The sequence below is a fragment of the Carassius gibelio genome, chromosome A3 (genome assembly GCF_023724105.1).
Source record: "Carassius gibelio isolate Cgi1373 ecotype wild population from Czech Republic chromosome A3, carGib1.2-hapl.c, whole genome shotgun sequence".
Taxonomy (NCBI): Eukaryota; Metazoa; Chordata; class Actinopteri; order Cypriniformes; family Cyprinidae; genus Carassius; species Carassius gibelio.
This window is the reverse complement of record NC_068373.1, coordinates 24279300-24285299: the sequence shown is the minus strand read 5'-3', so window position 1 is coordinate 24285299 and position 6000 is coordinate 24279300.

Below are 6000 nucleotides of genomic sequence, written 5' to 3'. Positions count from 1 at the left end.
CCTAGGGCCTGTTCCACACCGCACACATAAGCATGCATATTTATTTTGGTGCCCATATTAACTGCTTTCATGAGCCGTACTGTGTAAGCATAGGTGTAATAGAGTATCTCTGCTGAGCCTACTGTATGATTTCTCATATCCAGCATTCTACTGTAGCTACACAAGCTGTGAAAACCGTTGAAATATAGGCAATATAAAATAATGGAGTGGGACCGTGACCACAAGTTATAATACGCACTCAAACTACACTGTCTGTTCAGTAATTCTGAGTGAGTTAAGACTATGAAGGTTTGTTTTTTTTTTTGCTGAACTTTGGGTTACAATGTGTGGGGGAAAAATCCATGGATGTTAATTATCTTTCTTGGCAACTATTTGAAAAAAGTAATACTGGTAAGTCCCATATTATTTTTGAATTTCTGTTATACGTGACCATGTTTGTGAAATCCTGGATAAACCAATTATTACCTGTTTATAATTTAGAGTTGTTATTGAAATGAATACTCAATTTAACAACAAAGAAATCATTTCAGTATCTGTATAGTTCTGTATTTTCTTAGATGAAATCATGTGACCCTGCTGTTGCTTTAAGCTGCGTCTTTGTTAACATGCTGCTTATGCATGTTGTGAGAAACAGGTCTCATAAAGGAACAACAGAAACAAGGCAAGATGAGCTGCAAAGATTTCTAGTGTGTAAAGATGGCTGTTTATTCCAACTCTTTTCCTTTCCCTTACTTCTTCATTTTGTACTTATGTTAACTCTCACTATCTCTCTGTCACACACAGATGCTCAGAAAAAGGACCTTTTTCTCAGACTGATTGTAGTCACTGACAGAAGAGTGAGCCGAACAGCCCCTTTGACTGGACTTGGCCATCAAATAATACAGACATGAACGTCAGCAGAATAATTGAAAAAGGTGTTTTATATGTTAGAAGACAGAGAGGGATGAAGTGGAATTGAATCTAAAAGAAAACGAGAAGGGGGAGCAAATCTCAGGAGACAGGCGCACAAAAGCTCCACCATGTTTGAAGAAAATAGAGGATAATTAGAGTGGTCAGTACCTTCCCTAGACTGGAACGCTTCAGTCTCTTTCTCTCACACACACACACACACACACACAGGCAATCACATGCAGCAAAAGATAGCAGATTCTACACACGCTGACAGGCATAAATCAGTTGGCTTTTGAAGCTCCCATGAGCGGTTTATGAAACAGTCTACAGCGAATACATATCACTCTGAGGAAGAGGCAGAAGTAGAAACATTTTAGTGCTTTCATATCTCTCTTTGACTTTCTCTTCAGGGCACCAATTTGAGCCAATTTTGCTAAAACAGGCTCACTCACTCACTCATCACTTGTCTTCCTTCCCCTAGTTCAGCTGTTGTAAGAGCTAAAATGGTCTCTTCCTAGTTCCTCCATCACAACAGAGAGGTAGAGAGAGCCCCGCGCTGGCACGCGGTCTGGAATGAAAGAAAACATTCTGTCTTCAGATCGTCTATTGATCTTAACACCAGTCCCCACCGGCCTGTCCACATGACAGTAACTAGTCTCCATGACAACTGCATTTCAGATGCAGATTCTTCATGGTCCTACCTGTGAGAATAATACCCCACCTATTTAGCATATATGCCCATGTGAGGGGTTACAATCTCTGAAACAAATATAACGCTATTTTTATAAATGTACACTACACTAAATACAATATTAGTGTTTACTGTATTTTCCAAATACATGCAGCCTTGCTGAGTATAAGAGACATTTTTCAAAAACATTATAAAAACCTTACCACCCTCCAAACTTGTGAAAGTCTGTGTATATTTGGGCCATTAAATCAGTCAAGATTTGCATTAAAAAAAAACTTTTCTTACCATAATGTTTTTGACTACATACAGTACCTTGAGTTGACTTTATGGTTCTCTAGAGATTAGAAAAGTTCTCAATATTACATTTTACACTAACAGTCAAAAGTACCTCTAGGACACACTTAACTGTTTGTTTCTCATAATCTTAAAAACACTCTAATATAAAACCTTTATGATTCATTAACATTAGTTAATGATTCAGTTCACTAACATTAGTTAATACATTAGAAGTCAGCAATTAATAATATGTTTTATTTCAACTACTGTGAACAAACTGAACCTTATTGTAAAGTGTTATCAGAATGATTATTATAGGTGTTTTTTTAATTTAATTTAATTTTTTAACAATGGCTGAATTAGACTGAAAGTGAAATAATAATAAATAAAAAAAAAACAGTGTACAGTCCTAAAATATTCGATGTTTGGACTTCAATTTGGACAATCCATAATGCCATCCATTTGTGTTATTTTAAATCATTATTATTATTATTCTATAATGTGCACAATATTATAGAAAGTGTTCCTGCGACTCAGTGGTAAAGCATTTCATTCATATTAACAAGGTACATATGGCCATATTTGTGGCCATGAAGGTATCATCTACAGAGAAACAATGTGAAGCCCTCTCAAGTTCTCTGAAGCATCCGTACATTTTCTACCAGTTAAAACTTAAAACAGTTCTCCTTTGGCATCCAGCTACAAAACTACTTTTGCAGCCCCTATTTTTATATATATCTTCTGCTTATCTCAATTCAAGGGCTTGACAACTGAGGGACAGCGTGTGTGGAAATAAGTCCATCTCTGCCCTCCCCTTCTCCTCTAGGCCTAAATCCCTCCGTATCGATTACCCTGCAAGAGTGCAGGTAAGAGAAGACAAATATGAAGTCAGTGGCCATGAACGCTCCCCTCACTCATGATCACACGGCCTGCAAAAGAATCATTTTCCAGCACGTACAGCCTCCCGCTGCTCTGTGCTCGAACAACCCGAATCCTAACCTTGACTCAAGGAGAAGCACCCAAGACGTCCTCCTGTAGATGAGCCCTTCCTTTAACCCTGTAGTGTAAGACCCTGAGCAGAGAGCTAATCAGCAGTCACAGAACCACATGCAAGGTAAATAACGGCTGATAGCCCGCTGTGTTGGGGCAGTGAACCGACACACTCGCTCTTTCCCTCTGTCTCTTCTTCTCGCTGATTTCTCAAAACCATATCTGTATCAGGAACGGCAAACTAAGAAGGCAAATTGCTTTGTCACACCCAGACATGCTTGACTACGCTGAATAATTGCACTGCAGCGCTGAAAAAGAGCTGTTTTCCTTTTATCTAATAAAGCCTTTAAGGGGAGGGGAAGTGTGGATTGTGTACAAATATGTATTGGTGTCTATGTGAGAGTGAGAGATGTAATGATAACACCGTGCTTCATAGTATGTTGATCGTTCAGATCTACAGAAGGTCCAGCTGCAGGTGAATGCAAGCACTGGTTCAATAATGCCAGAGGGAATAACAGACAACAGTGGTCTTCACACAGCAAGCCCTAAGATTTGCTGACGCTTCATTTTACACACTGATACCTGCAGCGCTGCTGAGAGAAAGAGAAGTGAGAGAGCGAGTGATGCCTGAGCCAAGGGTTCTATCAGACCACTGTAGCTTCTTGGCTGGAGGAAACTATGAAGTATTTACTCTTAAAGTCAGAGAGGAAGATAGGAATATGAGGAATAATATAGGATATGGAAAGTTTACATATGATTTCCATGTAAAAATGGCTGATATGTCGGTTCAACAATATTTTTGCACCACCGCTGCATTGCTCACCAAGTCTACATTTATTTGTTCAAAATACAGTAAAGTTTGTTAAAATTTAAATCAGCTATTTTCTATTTGAATATATTTTAGAATGTAATTTATTCCTGTGATGCAAATCTGAATTTCCATTAGCCATTACTCCAGTCTTCAGTGTCATGTAATATTAAGCTCAAGAAACATTTTAATTGCCATGTTTAAAAAATTGCTATTTTTGTGGAAACTGTGATACATTTTTTTTTTAGGATTCTCTGATAAATGAAAGGTTCAGCAGCTTAAACCTGCAATCTTGTGATCAAAACATGATCATTTGAAACAGTGGCAGAAGTTTTATACATGGGGTGGCCAAAGCTACTGTTCTTCAGGAGGGCCAAGGAAAATGAGTGTGTAGGGGAGAATGGAAACTCTTTTTAGCCTTCTCATATATTTATGTTTGTAAATTCACTTGGGGCTCAGAGCATTATTTTTTTCTCACAAGTCTAGTACAAATATGTGGTTTTGTTTCATTACTACAGTGTATAGTTTTTTTTTTATTTACCCTATAATAATGGAATTGCATTAGGTATAGGTAATTGCATAGGTCCCCCTCGGTTAAAATGGCTCTCCAGGGACACCTAGATCACACCGAAAGGGCACTTTAGTGACTGCAATTAAAGGGGCAGGGGCTCTGATCAGAAGTGTGAGCAAATCGTTCTTTTAAGGCTAGTGCTGTTGGTCAATGTTTTATTGTGCTTGCACTTCAACGGGGCATCTTGGCTTACTGTGATACAGAATCAGCCAAATCAAGTTGCATTTCAAAGTGAATGTGTTGAGGTATCTAGAATAGAGACATCTGAGATTATAGTTTAGTATTAGCTGAGGTGTATTCCAGAAACCAAGGTTAATACATACCCAGTGGAGTCTCATCTATAGGTTACGCTTGCTCTGATAGTGTTGAAGTAAACTAACCCTAAAAGATAATCCAGAGCAGGTTCAGAGAATAAGTTTCTAAGGCTACTTACATACCCTGAGACTACTTACATATACATAACTTAATACATTCATTCATTCATTACATACATGAACGAACAGGACAGGAAGAAGAAAATCTTATGGTACCTGTCGCTTATTTGTGCACATCAAGAAAACAAAAAAACAGCTACTTTATAAATGGATCAACCCCAATCCTCACTCAAAACACCAAGTATTTTCAGTAATACCTATCTTTACACTTAATTATCATTATAAGCATGTTAGTCATCATTTTTCTTATAACATTCCTGTATTTTTTTCTTATACAAATTCTTAAATTTACAAACACTTTTGCAACACTTCAATTCATAGTCCAAGGTGTTCCATAGTTAAACTCCGTAAATAGATAAACACATCTGTTTTTGTGTAGTACGTGCAAAAAGAGTTTTAAAATAATATTGCCTTCTATGGCCATCTTCCTCAGATACAAGAGTAAATAAATTTAGTAAAAACATAGGCAAAACTCTCTGCTTAGCTTTCCACATAAAAATCAAAATCTTCAAGTCAACCAAATCTTTGAATTTTAGGAGTCCAGAATTTACAAATAAACTATTTGTGTGTTCTAATCTGTAGCCTGTCTTGTTTATAATCCTTAAAGCTTTTTTTGTAACAAGAACAGAGATCTTCTGTTACTAGAGTATGTATTACCCCAGACTTCTGTGCAGTATCCAAAATATGGGAGTATTAGGGAATTGTACAACATATGCAATGAAAAACTGTCTAGAACATCTTTAACCTGATACAAGACCCCAATACTTTTACAAACTTTACTCTTAATATAAACTATGTGATCTTTCCAATTCAATTTATCATTCAAAATAACACCTAAGAATTTTATCTCATTAACTCTTCTTACATTTTCATTCTTTTTACAATTACCAAAAATCATGTATTTAGTTTTCTCCCAATTTAAACATAATTTATTTTTGTCAAACCACTTCTTAACTTTTCCCATTTCTGAATTTATATTTTCTGTAATTTCTGACAAATTATTTCCAGAATAAAAAAAGTTGGTATCATCGGCAAACATCAAAAAATGTAACACTTTAGAAACTTCGCAGAGGTCATTAATGAACAAAATAAATAGTAATGGGCCTAAAACGGATCCTTGTGGAACTCCACATATTATATCTTTTAAATCAGATCTTTGACCATTAATTTGAACAAACTGCTGTCGATTATTAAGATAACTTTTGAGCCATTGATAAGCTGGACCCCTAATGCCATAGTTGTATGATTTTGACAATAGCAAACTGTGATTTATAGTGTCGAATGCTTTACTTAAGTCGATGAAGACCCCCACTGTGTGTTGCTTTTTCTCAGTTCCAAA